Consider the following 22,640-nt stretch of genomic DNA (forward strand, 5'->3'; position numbering starts at 1 on the left):
CTTCCAGAACAGAACAGATTTGTCCTGGGATAAATAGCCTGCATTCAATGTTGTGTAAAGCAGGTCATTCCATCATTGCAGAGACTTCTCCCAGCACAATGGAAGAATCTCCCTCTCTCCTCCCTGTGTGCACCTCCTAAATCTGTTCTGGGGGCTCCAATCTCCAATTCTCCAGAGCATATTTGGGGGTGGCATGGGGTAAATGTGGGAAAGGAGGGGGGAATCCTATTGCATCAGTGCTAATCTTTGCACGAGTGCAACCATAAGAGCAGTTTGACAGTGGAACGGACTATGGCGAAAAGTGGTAGACTCTCCTTCTCTGCAGGTTTTTTCAGCAGAGCTTGGATAACCGTAAGTCAGGGTGTCTTAGCTGTGATTCCTGCATTGCAGGGAGTTGAAATAAATGACGCTTAGGGTCCCTTCCAAGTTCTATGATTCTATTTCATACATACCGCTTAATACCTCCCAAACATACATGCAATGACTGAGTGATTTATTGTGTGCTTGGGGGCTTCAGGGTATACACAGAGCTCCTTCCATCACAAGTGATTCCCCACTAATTCAATGGATCGGGTCTGCATGATTGTCCATTTTTAAGTTTATGATTCACCAGAACACACGGAGCTCTGGATCAGGGTGAACGGGTGCATAACCTGTGAATTTATAACCGCAAGTCACAGGCATAATTTGTCACGTCCAACCGGGAGTTCTCAGTATGATGGGGAACCATTTTTCAAAAGGCACAGAAGCACACCAAAGCTATTTTAAAGGCCCTGCACACCTACATAATTAGATAACGCTTAACATGTGTGCATCCGATGGGCCATCGTTTATGTGATAGGATCCATCAGGGCCCAGGAGCTGTCATTGCAAAGCCATGCATAAGCTAAGCGGAGAGCATTCCGGGCAAATACATCTTACTCCGGAACTTTATCTACATCAACATTTGCTCCAATTATAACTAATTGGACACATATTGCATTTTCATAGCATCTAATTTTCTATTGATTTTAACGGGGCTGCTGCTGTTTTGTCGAATAGAGCAGTATCTGGTATCAGTCGCTGTTTAAAAATGCTGAGTACACTGCCCTGGATGGGATTATGCAGTCAGCAGATGTTTGAAACCCCTTTAATTGTTTGCTTTATCAAATGCAGAAACTGTAGTGGCAGTGAACAGTTCCTTTGCTTTTATCGTACCTTAGCTTTTACAAGGGAGGGGCGGAGGCAGGGAGGACAGAGAGAGAGGGGGGGGGGGAAAGAGAGAGAGAAAAAGAAAGGAAGAAAGAAAGATGGATGGTTGCGAAGAAGGATGTTTCAGCAAGTCATTCTTTGCAAATTCCCCTGCAAACTGAACTGACCCACACCCTCTCAACTAACGGAATTGGACCGCAATTATTCTTCAGATTTCACACTTCACTGTATTTTGCAATGCACTCCTTGGCTTGGAAATGTACCAAAATGTTTTTAAGTATATATTAGATTTAAAAAACATTTATGCGGGTTAAAACAGAATTAAAATATAACCGTAACACCTCAGTCAGCTGTGAAATACACTTGAACAAACAAAGTCACTTACGCTGTGTTCCAAAGTCTTGCAAGATCAGATATAACTTAAACTATGAATGAAGAAGATACACCTATCTGAAAGCCTTGGGTAATAATGCTCTTTGAGGTGCTTCCTATTATTATTATTATTATTATTATTATTATTATTATTATTATTATTATTAATAATAATAATAATATACCACCCTATACTCTGAGGTCTGAGGGCAGTTCACAGAATAAAATCAAAATATAAAACCATAAAATACATAACCAAAATAAAAACAACAACACAATATTTATCTGAGGATCTGGGTCCAGGAAATTTTCCTTACGGACTTTGGATGAAAATTCATGACTTTGCTCCTGCCCAGCTTCCCCCAAGTCCAACAAGGCTTAGAAAGGGGTGGGAAAAGGTGGACTGCAATCTAAACGAGCTAGCAAACCTTTCTGCCACAGAGCCAGAGAACCATATTGGCCACTGCCCTAAGAATGATTGCAGCTGGAATTCCATGCAATGCTTTCCCTAACTTGAGCATGCAACAGGGAGTTCATTGCTTCAAGAAATCTCCAAAATTACTTTGTTGTAGGGGAAAGATTCAGGACGTAGCTTCAAGCAACCAGCTTGACGCTTCAGACCACACAATATCTTTTTCTGCCCTTAGCCATGGGCTTCCTCCTTCACTGCTTTCACTTGCCCATGGTCTCCTGTTCTAGGAATCTGTTCTGCTTATTCTTTTTTGCTGCGCCTTGTAGCTAGAACATATTCAAAGTACACCATGGGGCACACTTATTTGCTCTGCTCAGTCAATCAGGAAAGGGGCACAAATTCGGAACAGTTCGCATTTTGATGCTAATAGACCCAATTCATTCTTCCTAAACCAACGTGCAAACAGAAATGCAGCTGTCCCTTGGCATCATTTGCTTTCCCAAATTTGGCGCAGCAGTTTCCCCAACTCAGAAATGTGCACCTCGAAAGCATGCATAAAAAATGCAGCCATTGGTGAAAATAGCATACACAACATTTGTATTCTCGTGAGGGAGAACTGCTTGCAAAAATATGTGTATAAGCAGGCAAAATCGCATTCAGAAATGCAATGCTAGGATAAACGTGTACGAAAATGCTGGTGAATCTGCTTTTTTAGATATATAAAAAATGCAAACTGATGCAGAAATGTCATGAACTGAACTTTAGAGGGGGGAAAATGAGAAACAGAGAGATTATGAAATTGACAGATTAGTCCATTTCTATGTTCAAAAGCCTTTCTTATTTTATTTTTTAAAAAACCCTCTATGGTTTAATCCCTACTCAACCGAAGCAAAAAAGACATTTACTCATATTCATCATTGGTCCCCTCACTGCAAACCGTCTGTCGCTTCTCTCTGTGTCTCACTACTCTTTCCCCCTTACCAAAATATATACTGTAACCTCCATGGGGGCAGAGACCTGTATTTTGCTTCTGCTCCTCATTACGCTGATGACACAACAACAATTATAATCACAACAAGTTAACTCTGAGAAGTCACCCAATTAATTCAGTTACCTCTCATTCCAATCTAGAGACTCATTTCAGAAGAGCTCTCTCTCTCTCCCTCCCTCTCTCTCTCTCTCTCTGTCACACACACAAACACAAAATTGTGACAATTATTAATTGTTTCTGGAGACCTTTCTCAAGTGCAGAGTACTCTACAGCAATTACCTGCGGTTTTTAAATGTAAACGGCTTCCTGCTGATTGTATCACAATGACTTTTAAGAAGCGGTGATTTGCAACCTGATGAATCTTTACTCCCAACTTTTGGTTAATTATTAAAACGAATAACAAAATATCTTGGCCCATAACAGAAAGAGGCATGCGCTTAACCATGATGACTAACAGCCTGATCCTAAGACGTGTCGCACCAGCAGAAAAGTCTTTCGCATGATGCGAAACAGCAGCTACACTCACAGATGGAAAGCGCAAATGAAAAGCCTCTAAAAGTGTTTTTGTTTTTATCTTGTATTCTCATGATGCGAACCGCTCTGAGATTTGCGGAAGAAGGGCGGTATATAGAAAGATAAATAAATGAAATAAACAATGGCTTTAGCGTGATGTCAAATTGCACCCATTGAAATTAATTGACCTAAGTAAATCTTGTCTATTAACTTCCATGGGTCTACTCTGAGAAAGACTACCATGGAATACTGTCCTGTTAAGGTTACAGGAAAAGGTACTTGAAAACTGCTGATTCCGGGGTCCGAACCCAGAAGTTTCTACAGCCAAAGCCACTGAGCTATATTCCCTTTTCTCAGAGGGCAAAGGCACCTGCTGCACGGCTTCCTCTCTGTATGCCAATCAAAATGCAACATGCAATCTCTGTTAATTCCACTGGAGATTGTGTGCAAATAGAAACCCACTGCGCCGTGATTTGATGCTTTACCTCTATACCAGCCCAGCAAGGCCCACACAAATCAAAGAAAATTTTGCTTTTGACTTCGTTATTATCTGTTTTGCTTAAGGACAAATGTCTGGAACAGGGAGAGGGGGGGAATCAGAGATGACTTTTCAGTGCTGACTCAGCCAAGCTGCACAACGAGAAGAGCTAAGACCCAACCCATAACTTCTGAATCTGTTCAAAAGGCTTATTATTCTTCAACGCCGATAAAACTTTAATACCAAGATGCTCAGCTTTTTAATAAACGTGTCAACAAAAGAGCAAAGCAAATTGATGGGGGCCTTCCCAAGGAATAAATTCCCATTTCAAACAGTCCAGAGGAATGCAGAGCATGAAGTCAGGAGGAGCATGGACGATGGTTTTGCTGCCCTTTGCAAAAATGGCCAAATGGACGTTTCGGTCTCATTACTTCCAGGAAAGCACCTGCCCTAGTTAAAAAGGCAGTGTGACTGAATAAAATGTATCTGAGGTCACAACTTTGAAAGAATCATAATCACAGGAAGGAGCGTATCTTCTGACTTTAAATTAATTAAGAAGATGTGAGTTTTCATTAAAATGATACATGCAAAAACCTGCCCCCATACTCCTGCCCATTCAATAATTAATAGTTAGACATTGTTCAGCAAGGACTGTTCAAAACTGTGGGTGGTATTCAACTAACACTTCCCAACAGTGCAAGGATTTAGGTTTGCGCAACAGGACTTCCACCCCCTGCTGCTTCCTCCCCAAAATCTATGCACCCTCCCCAAATCTACTCCAGAGAGTTAGGGGAACCCCTATAACAGATTTGGGGGTCATACATGGGAAGGGGGAGAGAATGGTGTTGCACAAGCGGAAATCTTTGCTCTGACAAAACTATTTTCACATTTTCCTTGAGGTCTGCATTCTCCAATGCGCTTTGATTGGTTATCCTGATTTTTGGGGAGGGACCATACCTAGAATGCTAGGAACCATCTTAGCTGATCATCAACATCACAAATTAGATATTTTTGCACAAGCCACAGCAAACCTTGAGCTCACAGACTACCTCTCCGCCTTCACTGCAACATTTCATATGTTGGTATGTTAACTTACTTTGTTTCGAATAAACCACAGTTTCCTGAGCTTGTTTGGAACAAGGAACTGTGATCTGTTCTGAAGTGGGAGCTTCATAGCTCCTTCTCTTACTGCGGCTTGCTCGTGGTCATCTGAGCCATAGAAGTTCTCAGGTTTAAGTCCTAACATCTATGACTAAAAAGTTTACGTGCAGCATGGATCCTTGTGCAGCCAAAACAGCACACAAGAAGGAAGCAGCAGCAGCCCTAGGGAAACCCAACCAGATAGTCTATAGAAAAATATCTTAAAAGCTTAAGGGAGGAAATTCATAAGTCGTGGAACTCACAGATACAAAGAGGACCAGGCATGCTCAAAGGCCACCCAATGCTGGCTGTTTATTGGAGGAGCAGAAAACTGGGGAAGAGTGGGAATGAAATGGAGTATTCTGGGAAAGGGTGTGGCTAGCTGGAACCCTGAACAGGAGCATTCCATGTGGAAACGTTTTGTTCCTAGTCCTCTGTTTCGATCCTTTCTATCTATACTGCATCTCCCTCTTTCCTCCTTCTGACCTTCATTGCAGCTTCTTTTGGCTCCTCTCTTCCCTCCACAAATTGCCTGCCACTGCAGATGAGTTTCTGTCCATTTTGTGTGACCAGGTTTTTGCAATAGTGATAGAGGGGTCCCTGTGCCCTACAGAGCAATGTACACCCTTCTATTCCCTGTAGAGCTGAAAGGAAACGGAATGGGAATTGGTGCGGTGGTGCTGCCGCTCGCTGAGACCAGGATGGAGTAGGCAGTGGGGCAGAAGAAGAAGAAGAAGAAGAAGAAGAAGAAGAAGAAGAAGAAGAAGAAGAAGAAGAGTAGTAGTAGTAGTAGTAGTAGTAGTTTGGATTTGATATCCTGCTTTATCACTACCCTAAGGAGTCTCAAAGCGGCTAAAATTCTCCTTTCCCTTCCTCCCCCACAACAAACACTCTGTGAGGTGAGTGGGGCTGAGAGACTTCAGAGAAGTGTGACTGGCCCAAGGTCACCCAGCAGCTGCATGTGGAGGAAAGGGGAAGCGAACCCGGTTCACCAGATTACGAGACTACCACTCTTAACCACTACACCACACTGGCTCTCAAGGCAGTGGTGAAAGTGGAGGGAGACACCAGGGTAGTGGCAGGTGTAAGTGAATGCACCTATGTGCCCACCGCTGCTCCTCCAGTGCTTCCCCACCTTTGCACTGCCCCATTCCCGACCTGGTGAGTGGCACGGCTGCTACATCCAGAAGGGCCACATAGCATTGACAGCTCATCTTGCAAACCAAAACAGACACAACTGGCACAATACAGAGTTTTCATTCCACTACAGCGCAGACTTGCTCCTTGTCTGCGTCCACCCAGAGGCAAAAGGGTTCAGTGGTGCATGCTCTAGTTATCTCCCACTTGGACTACTGCAATGCGCTCTATGTGGGGCTACCTTTGGAGGTGACCCAGAAACTACAACTAATCCAGAATGCGGCAGCTACACTGGTGACTGGGAGCGGCTGCTGAGACCACAGAACAATGGTCTTGAAAGACCTACATTGGCTCCCAGTACATTTCTGGGCACAATTCAAACTGTTGGTGCTGACCTTTAAAGCCCTAAATGGCCTCGGTCCAGTATACCTGAAGGAGCGTCTCCACCCCCATCATTCTGCCTGGACACTGAGGTCCAGCTCCGAGGGCCTTCTGGTGGTTCCCTCGCTGTGAGAAGCCAAGTTACAGGGAACCAGGTAGAGGGCCTTCTTGGTAGTGGCTCCTGCCCTGTGGAACACCCTCCCACCAAATGTCAAAGAGAAAAATAACTACCAAATGTTTAGAAGACATCTGAAGGCAGCCCTGTTTAGGGAAGCTTTTAATGTTTGACACACTATTGTATTTTAATATTTTGTTGGAAGCCACCCAGTGTGGCTGGGGAAACCCAGCCAGATGGGCGGGGTATAAATAAATAATAATAATAATAATAATAATAATAATAATAATAAAAAAACCATGTTGCATTTTATTATCAATGGTCAATATTCAAAGAACTGTGCAATGTTCCACATTTTCCTATGACAGAAAGGCAGATTTGCAGGGACACTATGATAGTGTTGACAGTTGTTCTGCCATACTGGTTCAGGTGGAAATGACAGCCGGGCTCAAATACAGAAAATGCAACGTAGTAATCAAATAAGGAGCTGCCATATACTGCATTATGTCATAGGACGGTCTAAAATATTTCTGGCTATTCAGCGCAGCAGTGGCTCTTCAAAACACCAGCCAGATACCTTTCCTACAGAATCTTTCCTGCTAGCTAAGATTTGGGGATGCTGCAAATTTAACCCAAGTCCTCCTCCATGAAAGCATATATTCTGCCTCCGAACTTTTATCCCCAGTGGCAGTGATCTTAATACAGAGAACGCCTCCCAAACAACCAGCCTTTTCAAAAGGTTATCCAGCACAGATCTAACATCAAGACAGCCAGTTTCATGAGAACAGGAACCAGAGTTGATTTATGAAAGTGTTTTGGACGCAGTGCAGTCAACATTGATTGACTTCTCCAGTGGATTTTGATAGCTTGACTTGGTCTTGTAAATTATTCTACGTATGGCCATGTTACCATGAAATACACTGTGTCCTGAAAACGCTTCAGAAAGTGAGTGGAAGGAGTGGCTGGAGTTAGTCACCATCTGCATTTGTTTTGCAGCATTCAGGGAAGCAGCCCGAGAACACGCCGAGAAATCCATAGGAAATGTCAGTCGCGTAAATCAGCCATGGGGCTACCTTCCTTCAGTGACAGCTCTCCTTGACATCTTCACTAAGATGTAGGCTGCCTTGTTTGGAGGAAGGGCTATAGCTCAGTGGTGGAACATCTGCTTTTCACGCAGAAGGTACCAGTTTCAATCCCCATTATCTACTGGTCGGACTGGGAGATTCCTAGGGAGCCACTGCCAGCACTCAGTGTAGACCAGGTATCCCCAAACTCGGCCCTCCAGATGTTTTGGGACTACAATTCCCATCATCCCTGACCACTGGTCCTATTAGCTAGGGATGATGGGAGTTGTAGTCCCAAAATAGCTGGAAGGCCGAGTTTGAGGGTGCCCGGTGTAGGCAATACTGGTCTACATGGACCATTTGTCTGACTTCGTGGAAGGCAGATTCCTGCTTACAGCTGCTCAGAATCTCCTCCCTCCCCCTGGGAAATTTCACTAGCCCTTTTGCATCCTTCAAAGCCTCTTGTGAGACTTCTCCCATTCTAAGCAAAGCCCTATGAAGCTCACTGTTGGTGAAGTTCAACCAGAACTTTAGTCCCAGGCCTCACCAACATTTCCTGCACTTGGAAATGGACACCCTAGTGCTGGTGAGAGGATGATACCCACCCACAGCACTGGCTGACTAACAGCTTGCCGTAATGTTTTCTCAAGGGGGGGATATTTGCTAGTATTGACTGTAGCAGCCCTCTGTAACTGGCAGTCAGTGGGACGCTGCCTCTGAACATTGGGCTGGTCAGTCCAGTCCCACATCCTTCTCATGATAAGGTGCCAGGGATGGGGAAATCTGCCAATTTCGGCTTCTCTCAGTTTCCCACCCTTAACTTCAGTTGTCCACATTTCCACATCAGTTTGTGGTGTGTGTGTGTGTATTGAAGCCCTCAAGAAGATTCATCAGCATGTTAGCACTGTTTTCTCCTAATACACATAATTTTTGCATGCAGTTTTGCCTATGCACGTTTTTGCAAAGCAATTTTCATTAATATAATGCATCCTTGCATTTTAGTTTCATGGATAGATTCATTTCTTTGCACACTTTATCTGCTTACATGCATTTTTGTACACATTACTTGGCCGGAGAACTGCGCTGCAAAATTCAGACAAGTGCAAAATTCAGAGGATGGTTAGCGTTTCAGTTGTTTCGGAAAGTCATTTCAGAAAGTGAAAACTGGGTTAGTTCACCTTCAAATGCGAACTGAATTAAATTTCTTCTCCCCCCCCCCCTGCATGGGTCCCACTGCAACTACTATGGAGCAAGCAGAGGATTATCTTTGAAGCAGGGTCTGACGTCACTTCTGCAGGGCTTCTCCCCCCCCCCCCACATCTCCCTTTTCCCTGCTTAACTTTTGCTTGGACTAATGCTCTTTCCAAAGACTGAACCTCTAACTTTTAACATCTCCGCCGAAGAAGTTAAAAAAAGAACGGCCGGTCATCCCAAGGCTCCAACTGAGAACGTGTGACTTTCACAATCGGGCTCTGGTGTCCTGTCCTTTTGGAAATGAACTTTATTCTCGGTCGCTGTTAGCTCACCGGATTCCTCAGTCCCTGAAATGCCTCTGCTGATCTGCCTATGTAAGGCCTTGGCAGGAGTGGCTCCCGTCCCCACAGCTGTTTGGTCACTGATCACATTGCACTTCGACACTCGGTTATCAAGAGGCAGCCTTGCCCTACTTGATTGCCCGGATGCCTCCTGAATACAGTTTCACCAGAAGGGCAGCTGAGAATGAAGACTATTTATATCAGCTGTTCCATACTCCCCTTTGGACTCATCTGAGGGTCTCTCTGGGCTTTTTTAGATAGGGTGAGACGCTCTGTCAAATACTGGCCATATCTGGGCATACAGAGACACTTGCAAATCCAACACCCGGGTTTATTAAAAAACCTAACATCTGTTCAGGATGTCAGTTGCCTTGACAATACAGATAGAGAGATAGACAGACAAGCAGATAGATCCCCTTCTCTCTAATCACTATTTTTTATAAAGGGTTGGTCTATGTTAAAAAAAAGAAAAGAAATTGCAAATAAAATAAATCCCTCCCCGCTACTCAATTGGTTTGAAAGTAATGTTTCCCCTCCTGTTTAAATACTGCTTGTCATCCCACTTCATTCCCATTTTGAAGGGAAGTGGGGTCCTCACATGCCGTATTTGTACATCTATCTAACAACTTTCCAGAGAGTGGCTCCGTTAAGCAGGTGCAAATAAAGATATGCGGACTAAAAGCCCGGATTTGGTTAAAGGGAGCTTGCAATAATGCGCTAAAAGCTTGTTGCTGAAAGGAAGAAATTGTGAGATCTAAGGCCAGATAAAAATAAGATATGGATTTTGATGCATCTGTATCTGTCTGGAACATACAATCAGGCTGTGCATCGTATATAGCAAAATCGCACATTATGCCATTAGCCTGGCTTTCAGAGTGACACAGGGTGAAAAGGAGGGTTATTGTACTGTGCAAAAGCGAGCAAAAAAGAGACTGCGCATGTAGCCCAACTGCATCCTGCTGACGGATGCAACTACGAGAGAGTCAGTGCTTCTCACTGCAGGGATAATTTGCCCCTTTGCTAAACTTTGCCAACCCCTTCCCTTCTGGATTTTCTCTCCTTTTGTGAAGGAGGTTCCTTGCCCTCACCCTAGACTACCGGCGTATATGTTTTGAGAGTCAGTTTTCTGTATTACTTTTCCCTGCCTCGGTTTTTATAAGGCGCATGGCAAAAAATACTGGAGTTACAAGTCTTTGTAATGTCAGAATGGCCAGAGTCTGAGATCTTAAGCTTCTCAAAGTCAAGTCCACCTTACACCTGTTTATTGCAAAGGCTCACTTTCCACTGAGGAGCAAGGGCCAACACCACAAGGTTGCAAACCTAACATGCGACGGAAGATGTCATATAACCATCTTATCTCATTATAATGTAATTATAATTCCATATATATATATAAATCTGCCTGTTGTACTGCCAGTAGCATGCCCATATACATTCTCCGGGTTTTGCTCATATTTAGGCCCAGTCCACACACAACTGTACACCTCCTGATTAGCACAGATCAAATATTCCAGATCACTTTGATATCCCCTCATGTCACCTCAAGCATGATGCTTTTCAATAGAATTGGCTCAAAATGCTCAGTTGCAAGTTGTCCAGAGCTGAGTAATCAAGTGTGAAGCAGTCTCGCTGTGACATCCTGGGCTCAGTCTGTGTCTAGCAGTCCTATCCTCAAATGCTCGCATTGAACATTTACTGTAAATTTTGTATGGATCGCACAGCCAGGTACACTGACTTAGTCAGGCAGCCTGTGTGATCATGCGGTACTTTCAAACACTGCAGAGGAACCCATGACAAATTATCAATGCAAACAGATCTGGGGCACAAGGTTACATCCAGTGGTGGTATTGTACTAGCGGAAAACACTAGACATCTGGTTTTCACCCATTCCCACCTTCATCCACTGCAGCCTTCTGCAACCCCCTCACAAATAAAGCTGAGCCTAGTAACTGGGGAACTATGGGATACGACACGGAGGGCTGCTTTGAGTAAGGGGGAATCACCAAAAATTGGGTGCCCTACCTTGCCCAAGCGAAGGCACTTTCTGTTTCTACAAAGCCACTGATGGATACAGCCTGTTATTTCATATTTCCCCCTTTTCTAATTTGCCCTTTGATCTTTGTCCCAGGAAAAGTTTGACAATCCAGAGCTATTAAGCAACATAACATAAACTAAAACTCACACGCAAAGAGAATTAAATTGTGATCAGATTTGCTATTGTCTTCCTAGAAATAGCTAGTTGCCTTTTTTCTCTTGCAAGAACTGGTGCTTCCAAGGACTACACCATAATATTACCAAATAACCAGATGAGAATCTACACCATCATCCCATTATTTATTTCAGATGTTGATACCCCTCACCTTTCTACTGAAGGCATGTGAGGCAGCTAACGAACAAGCTTAATAATGATTGAACACATGATCATAATCCAACAAATAATATAGCATAGCTCTCACAACTTACTGCCAGGGGTAAGGACCATGGTTAAGGGGACGGGAATTAGCTTTTCCTCCAGAACATTTCCGTTTCAGTGCCTAACATCTCCAATTAGCCGGTGATGTTGAAGAATTCTATCTGAGACCCTGGAGAACTACTGCCAATAAGAGCACACAGGGCTGGGATAAACGGCCCAATGATCTGACTGAGTACAAGGCAGCTTCCTACGTTGCTCCTGAAATGCTCAGCCAAATAAAACCAACTGCCACCCAAGTTATAGAAAACTGGGCACCAGTGGTTGACTACCACCAAGTTTTACTCAGACCTAAGTTAGTCATTGGGACGCAGGTGGCGCTGTGGTCTAAACCACTGAGCCTCTTGGACTTGCTGATCAGAAGGTCGGCGGTTCAAATCCCCACGACAGGGTGAGCTCCCGTTGCTCGGTCCCAGCTCCTGCCAACCTAGCAGTTCAAAAGCACGTCAAAGTGCAAGTAGATAAATAGGTACCACTCTGGCGGGAAGGTAAACGGCATTTGCGTGCGCTGCTCTGATTCGCCAGAAGCTGCTGTGTCATGCTGCCCACATGACCCGGAAAAACTGTCTGCGGACAAACACCGGCTCCCTCGGCCTGTAAAGCGAGATGAGCGCCGCAACCCCAGAGTGCAACTGGACTTAACTGTCAGGGGTCCTTTACCTTTTCTTTTTTTAAAAGTTAGTCATCTTCCTTGTTTTCCGTGAGTCTGCTCTGGGTTGGAGCAGCACTGGATACAACCACAGATTTTACGGGAGAGTGTTACCCTCCAACCAGGTGCCACCTCTGAGAACACTCAAATTACATATGGCTTTGAAAGGAGACTTGCCCAATTCAAGAATGACGAAACTGCCAATGGCTATTAGTTGGGATGGCACTATGCTACCTCCAAGATTTGAGACAGCACGTCCAATGACTATCCAACAGAGTAGGAGAGTGATATTGCTCTCATAACCAGCTTGTGATGCTTCCCAGAGGCATCTGGTTGGCTAGAAGAAGAAGAAGAAGAGTTTGGATTTGATATCCCGCCTTTCACTCCCCTTCAGGAGTCTCAAAGCGGCTAACAATCTCCTTTCCCTTCCTCCCCCACAACAAACACTCTGTGAGGTGAGTGGGGCTGAGAGACTTCAAATAAGTGTGACTGGCCCAAGGTCACCCAGCAGCTGCATGTGGAGGAGCGGAGACGCGAACCCGGTTACCCAGATTACGTGACTACCGCTCTTAACCACTACACCACACTGGCTCTCAAATAAAACTACCGTGAGATGCTGGACTAGATGGACCTCTGGTCTTCTTCTGTTCTCATGTGTGGTAGAAATGCATTTGCTGCACAAAATGGCTGGTTCCCTCTTCCTCTATACCATTGAATTTGGAAATGCATCGCATGAGGCCATGTAGTGCATTCCCCGCTTTCAGTCAATGGCAGCTGGTGTTGCAGGAGGAAGCAACCCAACACAGGGAAGACTTTCTTCCCTAACTAGATGTTAAAGAGAGAGGAGGGGTTAGGGCTGGATGAGACACGTAGCTGACATTTCCAGCAGCAAAACGAGCATTCCCCATAACATTTTCATTTAGAGCCTGGGAATCCGCAGGTCAGCAAAGAAGCTAACTCACACAGTCAGCGCAGGAGTCCCATTGATACATTTTTGTTCCTCTTCTAGAAGCGGGAGAAAAGGAGAAGCGGATGGAGGCAAAAAATTGGAGAGTGGAGGAAAGAAAGGAAGAAGATAAGGAAGAATGTAAGCTCTTGAAATAGGGAATGAAAGGAAAGCAGAGAGGCAGGAGGAGACAGAGAGGGAAGACAGGGAGAAAATGGGAATTGGCAGAGGATTCTGCTAGATAATTGGCTAAAATGGTTATCCCATGCCACATGGCAGATCTTTTTGAAACTTAGTTATTACAATGATGACTACAGAATCCAAAATGGACTGATCAGTTTGTTTCTGGTCTGTCTCAGCTTCACCAATAAGCTCATTCCATCCGATTCCCACACTAATATGCATTTTTTTAAAACATACACAAGAAATCATATTTAAATATGTGTTTTATCGCAAAATACATATTTAAATAGGCAGTTAATCTCAGTGTACACATTTCCAAAAATATTCTATTCTAAATTACACATCTTCAGCCAAGGCCTGTACTGCGCAATTCGGACAGGTGCAAAAGCTGAAAGATAAACAACGTTCCCATCTACACTTCAACCCAAAAGCTGCAAATCAGGTGGTTTCACAGAAACTGAATTCCCCAAGCATACCTGCACGCTAGTAAATTTTGAGCTGCAGGTTCTTTAAAGTACTTCAGCAAATCAGTGTGAACTAATGTTTGGCCTTATCATTCCAAGTTTCACCGTCCAACTTTTTGTGTGTGTCAAATTCACAGTGCAGTCATTTATCAATGTGCAATAGGAGGACTACCAACTACCGAACATTGTCAGTATGTACTTGCCAAACAGAGCCATAGCACAGATAACAAAAGTTAGAATGCACTGTGTAGAAATTTGTAATAGAATCAAGCACCGAGTCTAGGTTTTTGTTTAATTTAAGCACCACCACCATCCATTTTGCAAAGGCAGAAACTAACCCTCCTTCCCTCAGCATACTTACAGAGAAATGAAACCCACAAATCTAGTCACACATTTAGGATCAAGGTATGATAGGAAGTCAGTGATATGGCAGATTGTGAGGTCACCTTTGTACGCTAATAATATGTATCCTTTTTATTTCATTGCACACATTTTTAAATGTCGTTTTTACACTTTGGGGGCTTTTTTTCCTTACAACTTCATGAACTTCAAAAGCAACCTGCACACTGCCCTATAAAGCTGACAGTTTGAAATGAAATTTTGACTAAATTCTGCACACTATTTAGGCAAGAAAACACTAATGGGACTCGTTTGCTGCCATATCAGTTTCTGCCTGAATGTTGCAGCTTAACCGGTATGAAAAGCAAAGTTCGGCGGTATCATGGCAGAGGAAATGGGGATCAACGCAGAATAACAGCAAGCAATCGCTTGGTCTTCTTGAAAAGATTTAAACACACCACGTGATAAAATCATGTCCTTTAAAGCCATGCCATCCCCCCCCCCAACGTATGAAGGGCTTGCATCAAAGCCACGGTCTCTGCTAGCTCAGTGGAAGGATATGAACCAAGACATTAATGGCGGGTGGGTGGAGTCCTGTACTTTTGTGCGGCCTTCCCCTTCCTCAACTTGTCTCAACACGAGGGAAGCCCTGCCCATTTAAGTTGGGCTCCAGAGCAGAGAGTTTCACTGCACTGCAGTGCTGATCTATTCTGCAACCAAACGTGCACGCTAGCCCAAACCCTGAGTCAGCACAATTCTCCCCCCTCCCCTCCTTTTCGATTGGTTGGTCTGAATCCCACATTTTCCATTTGTGCTAAAGTGGCAGCAATTAATATCTCCCTACAACCCCCCCCCCAAAAAAAACCCCAGACACCTCTTTTCCAAAGAAAACAACACTATCCTTTCCCCCTTCGAAGAAAGACACAGATATCCCACCCCCAATCCTCAAAGACCTAAACATTCCAAGCTTCTTTCATTATAAAATTAATTTATTGTGTGTCTGTGTATGCGCACATGCAATCCAAGCGATGCTCACTGTGATCGACTTATGCTGCAGCAGCTAAAATATCTGTCCTTCAGGTCAATCTAATCATGCTTAATAGCAGTTTAGTCCTCAATGCAACATTTTTCACATTCGGTCGACAGTTTTAAGTAAGACTGCTGATGCACTCCTTTCTTAGGCTTGTTTTTTTATTTTTTATTTTTTAAAAAACCGGGCCGGCGCATGCACAGAGATACTTGCGCAATAAAATGCTTTATTGCTCTTGATGAACGCACTGTTAAACTTCAATTGCAAGCTGCCACCTTCTTTATTATTATTATTTATTTAGAAACAGGGTGTGGAAGTGTATTTATCTGGTCACCTGATTCCCAAGGGCTAAGAAGAAATAAAAACGTCTGCACACATATTGTGTCAGCTTAAGCAAACAAAACCATTCAGAAAGTTGCACCGAAAAGCCGGCAAAATAGCCACTGTATATTCAAGGATTCCCTCCCCCTCCAACCTTACATGTAAAATGTTCATTTATGGATTTTATTTTTTTATTTTTTATATTTATAAAAAAAAAGTCTGGATTTTGTGGGGCATAGAGTATGAAAATGTAACTAATTTGGTTCAGTGGATTTATGGCTTTTTACAATCCTCAGAGCTACTGTTTTTCACAACTGCCTCTTAAAACAAAATCCTCGCTTAGCTGTTTGGATGACAGCTCTCGAATTTCTCAACTTGTCCTGATGGAATGACTTGCCTCGCGCGGCTGAGCCGCGCCAAAGAACTTCAGGAACGACGCCCGTGATAAAGTGAGCAGGACTAGGTGCCAGTCTTTTGCCTGTTTGCTTTATTCCATTATTTTTTCCTGAGTGGCTCCTCTCATAATTATTTCACAGGGGAAGGAGTTTGGAAATCGGCTGCATTTTGAACAGCAAAAGGGGGGAGGAAATCCAATGAGGTGAGATCAGCAGATCTACAACGGAAGTCATAAAAAGAAATGCAACCCCCCCCCCCCAAATGGGCCATTAAAGACAATGATAAAACTTCACTTCGTTTCAATCCATTCCGAACATTTGTTTTAAAATTACCCTGTATTTATTTTTTTCAATTTCATCCTAATGCATCCCTTAAAAAAAAAAAGCTCATAATTAGAGGGCCAGAAAACTAAATTAAAAATACACACTATGCGCAGGCTTCTGTTAAAAATGTTTTCTACCTAATTACATCTTTCAGGCTTCCTTCCTCCATCCTCTTTAACCCAGTTGTTAAAACACCTAAAAAGGCAAGCCCCCCCCAAATTTGCAGCTGCCAACATATTTACATACACATTTAAATCTGCATGGTTTAGTTACTCAATTCCTAATGCAATTCCCTTTGATTAACAAGCATATTAATTCAGAGGGGAGAGAATTAAAAGTAAATCAAAATGGCATTGAAGATGCATTTCGCTCAAGTAAATCAGCCCTGGAAATCGAGCAATCCTTAAAAAAAAGCGAAATGAATATGTCAGTGAAACCCACGTTAAAAGGGAAATGTGACCATCAGCTAGGGGGCATAGAGAGGTCCCCTGAAAGGATTGTCCCTTATTCCAGAATAATTGCAGTTCATGAAGAACATAATGGACATCTTTCAGCACTCTACACAACAGAAGTCCAGCGCTCTGCAGTTTTCCACCTTTTCAAACATTTTGCACCTATATCTCATGGAACAACAGGCAGATTCCCACCCCCCCAAAAGCAAGGTGTGGTCCAGAGGGATGAATCTCGTTTTATATTTGAGTCAGTGACAGTATTTGTCCCTCTTTTAAATTTAGTGTGCCCAGACAAATGTCGGTGATTTATAGCCCAGGGAAAGCTGCAAACTTAAGCCTAGGAAATATCATTTTACTGCTCTGCCAAGGCTAATTCCAAAACACTAATGCTTTAATTTTAAACACCACATCATCCCATAAAATGTTAATGCTAAGCAGGGACTAGGGGTCTTTTATCGCCCTGAAATAGTTTAGCAGGCTCAAAGGTCTGCTCCTCTATCAGTAGCAGATGACTTCAGGGAAGAAGAAATAAACATTTTCTGGAAGAAAGAAACCAGCAATATGTACGGTATATGCGTATAAATGCAGAACTACAGAGTTACAGAATTTGAATACAAACCAGTTTAGCTGGATCAAATCTATCCTAAAGTTAAATCCAACTAAGTCATACTAAGAATAAAAGGTAAAGGGACCCCTGACCATTAGGTCCAGTCGTGACCGACTCTGGGGTTGTGGCACTCATCTCGCTTTATTGGCCGAGGGAGCCGGCATACAGCTTCCGGTCATGTGGCCAGCATGACTAAGCCGCTTCTGGCGAACCAGAGCAGTGCACGGAAATGCCGTTTACCTTCCCACCTATTTGTCTACTTGCACTTTGACATGCTTTCAAACTGCTAGGTTGGCAGGAGCAGGGACCGAGCAACGGGAGCTCACCCCGTTGCGGGGATTCGAACCGCCGACCTTCTGATCGGCAAGTCCTAGGCTCTGTGGTTTAACCCACAGTGCCACCCGCATCCCCATACTAAGAATAGGCCCATAGAAATCAGTGGGCTTGATTAACTCAACCCCATTTATTTCAGTTTGTCGACTCAAAAGATGACTTGGATACAACTCCTCATTTTTCTGCTTTTACTTAACTGGCGTATAAATCAGAAATCCCCCCTCTGCCCCCTAAATTATCTCATTAGGCAATTTTAGGCAAGCTACTCACTCTGTGCTTCAACCTTCCCGTACGCAATAAGATATTCCGACCTGCCTTACTAAAGCTGCTGTCATGCGCCTGTAGCGTTTTTAACAAACCCACACACCATATAAATCCCAAACATTATTATTGATTCTATGCAAATCTACCTAGTAAGAAAACTCACTGAAATCATTGGACCTTACTTCCACATTATAGGCACAATTTGGAAAAAGTTAAGGACTTTCCAGGGGTCTTAAGAGCAGTTAAATTATTTGTATCTGTGCTTTCTTTTATTGGAAGTAAGTCTTCTTCAAAATTAAGGCCTGTGCTGATCCACATGCATATGTCTGTATGAGAGCGAGAAAGACAGAGAAAAAGGGTGGTATCCAACTAAAATGTCCCATCAGTCCAATGATTTCTGTTCTGTGAAATGTCCCCCGTCTCCTTTCCTCATGCATGTCCTAGCCCATCCCAAATCTGTTCCAGATGGTTGGAGGAAAACCCGGTACTCTTTAGGGCAGGCATAGGCAAACTCAGCCCTCCAGATGTTTTGGGACTACAACTCCCATCACCCCTGACCGCTGGTTCTGTTAGCTAGGGATGATGGGAGTTGTAGTCCCAAAACATCTGGAGGGCCGAGTTTGCCTATGCCTGATTTAGGGGGCAAGTGGAGAGAGGATGCTTGGGGAAAGAAGGTGGGGCAAGTTCCAGAAATACTTCCCCTGATTGAAAACAATACTTAACGCTAAAATAGGTACAACCCAAAATTCTGGACGGGCCACTGTGCCAGGCTGGTGTTTTGCATCCACCATAGTAGATCACAAATTAGGCTGCCCTGTCCTAAAATCAGAAGGCCCTATTTCCATGACAAGTGTAACCAGGGCTGCCTCGTCCACAAGGCAGACTGAGGCACCTGCCTCAGGTGGCAGAATCCAAGGGACTCCCACTTCCGCTGATATCTTGCAAGAGCCCCGTACGATCTTGTGGAGGCCTTTGCGCAGTCTCCAGAAGAAGAAGAAGAGTTTGGATTTGATATCCCGCTTTATCACTACCCTAAGGAGTCTCAAAGTGGCTCACAATCTCCTTTCCCTTTCTCCCCCACAACAAAACACTCTGTGAGGTGAGTGAGGCTGAGAGACTTCAGAGAAGTGTGATTAGCCCAAGGTCACCCAGCAACTGCATGTGGACGAGTGGGGAAGCAAACCCGGTTCACCAGATTACGAGTCCACCGCTCTTAACCACTACACCACACTGGCTCTCAAGAAGTTCTGCTGTGATCTCCCCTGAACCTGGAAGCTGCAGGAAGCCACACAACCTGAACCTGGAAGCTGCACAACCCCGGTAAGCAAGGCTTTGGGCTAGGGCTTCAAGATAGGGCAGGCAGGTGTACAACAATTTCCCTTTTTTTGCCTCAGGCGGCAAAACAGGATCAGCCGCCCCTGAGCATAGCTCAGAGTGTTAAGCCCTATTAATAAGGTGCTTAATTGTTTCCAGAGTGGGTCAATGGCAAGGAAGTAAGCAGTGTATCTAGTCAAGAGTGCCCAGCTTGCTCAAGAAAGGGGTGGTTTGATTTGTTTAGAAAATGGGGCCGTTTGTGTCTTTTAAAATGGGGCGATCCACTGCGGCCAACCACAGTCCCTAGATTTCAAAAGAGGAGGGCTTATGCCCTCCTGCTTTATGATAGACAGCCCACGCCTCTCCAAGAGAGAGAGAGAGATAAATGGTGGCTTGGCCACATGCAATTTGCCTTAGACCTTCCTGAAGCTGCTAGGAGAGCGAAAGCAGGGTAGTAGATGGAAGACTGTGAGTCAGCCCTCTCGTCTCTGCCCCTCTCCTGCAGCCTCCACCACCATTTGCCAATTTAGCTCCCTAAACTTAGAGTGAGAACTTGCTATTCAAGCCAAAGGTCACCCCTTTTTGGCAGCTTAGCGTTAACCCAGATTACTGCTCCCTCTTCCACCTGTTGTAGGCTCCAGAGAGGCTGGCATGAGTGGGATTCTCCTAAAGAGCAAAGGGCACATGAAGCCAGGATCAGAAAGGCCATTTGCCTTCCCTGGTCCACTGCCAGCACATCAAAACATTTTTTTAAAAAAGACGAAAAGAAAGAAAGAAATGTACTTTCTAGATCTCTGCAGTAGCTCAAGCTTTGGCTCCGACCCAAATTCATGTTCTCATCCAAATCAGTGCATTAAACAAAATCTGATTGGCCACCGTTAGAGATACCAGCCTCACTATTTCTGCAGTCACATCATCAATACAGAATTTGCAAAAGAATGAGAGGGGTGAAAGAAAGAAAGAAAGAAAGAAAGAAAGAAAGAAAGAAAGAAAGAAAGAAAGAAAGAAGCCTTTCCACAATATTTGTTGAATGAACTACAATATAAAACCCACTTCTGGTGTATTTGGGGAAACATTTGTCTAATTTCAGCACCAACACCCACTTATCATCGAGTTTCTGCTATCCACTTAAATCCCCTTCCACATAAGCTTGTAACAAGTGACAATGGGACTTCCATTGAGTAGATCTGGGGAAGGATTTGGGGTGGGGAGGGAAGGATGCCCTTCAAAATCCTTCTTTTCTCTTTTAGCAGCACCAAACAACGCACAGAGCTAAGGTTTCCAAAGACAGCATCTGTCTGCTGCTTGATCAGCATCTCAGAAATGGGGCGGTGGGGAGGGGGGGAGAGGAATCAAGACATCAGGACTCTCATGGCTTGTCAGATGGCTGTGTGGCGTGCAGCATCTTGGCAAACTAAGAATAACTTGACGTCAGACCTGCAGGCATTCCACTTGAGAAGACAGTACGGTGAAATAAGTTAAGGAAGAGTTAATGTGTCACACCAGGGGGAGGTGGACAGTGGGGCCTGTCACTTAATTCAATTCACAAAATACAGTTCTTTGAGGATTTTAGGAATTTTATCGCATATGACAGGGGTCCTTTTTTGGTTGTGGCGGACAGGTGTTAAGACATTAAACAGACAAGAGAGTCATAATATCAAAGGCCCAGCAAGAAGCATTCAGCCCTTTTGACATCCCTCTTTTAAAAAATATTTTTTTTGCAAATGTGTTGTGGTGACAAATATAGCTGCAAAGCTCCGTCGGCCCCTGACTATATCCTTTTTAAATACCAAAACCCCCCAAAATACCAATGGAATAGATGGGAAAACCTGCCTGAACCACACATATGCCCACACCCTCTTAAAATAAGAGGCATGTGTGTAATCATGCACCTACCCAATATCCTACATTCTGAAGCAGAAGAAATCGGTATGAATCTGCTTTTTATAGGTTGAAACAGAAATAACTTTTAAAAACAGCAAAGGCGGAAGTTTCCGAACTCCGATTAGCTCTAAAAATGCCATCCGTGTTTCCAAAGCCGCCCCGTTGCTCAATACGCCTCTATCACGCAAGACGCATGCATGTATCCGCACATATAGATTTGGGGTGTGTTTTCTTTCCTATAGGATTTCGAGGTCCGTCTTCTATGTGGAAAGGGGAGCCTTGCAAGCAGGCGAGGAAGGAGGCCCCCTAACCCTGCTTCTTTCCCCTCTTCTTCATCTTCTTCTTCTTCTTTAAGGAAAAGAGAGCGAGAGCCCACAGAAGTGGACAGCGTGCTTTCCTCTGCCGTTGCCTTTCAAAGCCCATACCGCAGTCAGCATATTGAATATTTAATGTCCTCCTGATGAACACTTCCACCTGCTGACACAGGCAAAGTGACAGAACAATACACGCGCTGGAACACGACCATCAATTGACTCCCCAGTCAGTCTGCCATGTCAGGCATTAAATTAAAAAGAAAGAAAGGGGGGGGGAGAAAACCTTTCTCTCTCTTTTAAGATATCCACACACAGAGAGACATCCCCCACATTAGCGCCATTGCGAAGGTCCGTACCTGAAATACATACTTCTTTACATTCCATAGTTTGCGAGGTTCATATGGGCATATAAAGAAGTATGTCTCTCAAGCAGGTAGTTTTCGGGATGGGCATCTAAGAGGCTCGCCAGGTAGAATCCACAGAGCAAGGAGGTCTGAAAAAGAGCAGGCATCTCCGCCTCACCTCCCCATCCCACCAGCTGCCAGCTTGCACAGACAGAGATGTCCACCTACCTTGCCTCTGACTCATCTCTGTCCATCCACAGAGACCTCTATAGAGGCACCTTCTAGCCCCCCCCCCCCCCCACAAGAACAGGACAGGACAATACAGTATGCAAAAAAGGGGGGGTTTCAAGCAAATTTTGCAACAATTAATTTCCCCACATAGTGGCACAATTTATTTCAAAAAAAGCAATATGCAATTATAAACAGTTGTCTGTGTTAATCCAAAAGCCAGCACAGATTTGCAAATCCACACACCTCAAGAAGGATTTTTTTCTCTCTTTTAAAACCATAGTCTAGAAACTTTCAGCTATCATAAATATGCCCAATGCACATTATAAGGGAGTGAAGAAAAGGTTTAATTTCTTTGCACACGCACTCAAGTAGAACATATTTCTTCCTTCCCTGTCGGCATATTATATATAAATACAGTCTGTGCTGACTCCCTCCTCCCCACCCCCC

At 44.0% G+C, this 22,640-nt stretch overlaps 2 long non-coding RNA genes across 3 annotated transcripts in view; both read right to left on the bottom strand.

Moving 5' to 3' along the window:
* LOC310708947 overlaps positions 1-22,640 on the bottom strand; it is a 106,555-nt gene that overhangs the window by 80,265 nt on the left and 3,650 nt on the right. The window lies entirely within an intron of this gene.
* Positions 12,461-19,171, bottom strand: LOC310708932. Its single transcript, XR_014527229.1, has 2 exons — positions 13,053-19,171; positions 12,461-12,785 (listed from the first exon to the last, which is right to left on the bottom strand). It is a non-coding gene; the product is annotated as an uncharacterized lncRNA (long non-coding RNA).

The sequence above is a fragment of the Podarcis liolepis genome (genome assembly GCF_965112155.1).
Source record: "Podarcis liolepis genome assembly, chromosome: 6".
Lineage (NCBI taxonomy): Eukaryota > Metazoa > Chordata > Lepidosauria > Squamata > Lacertidae > Podarcis > Podarcis liolepis.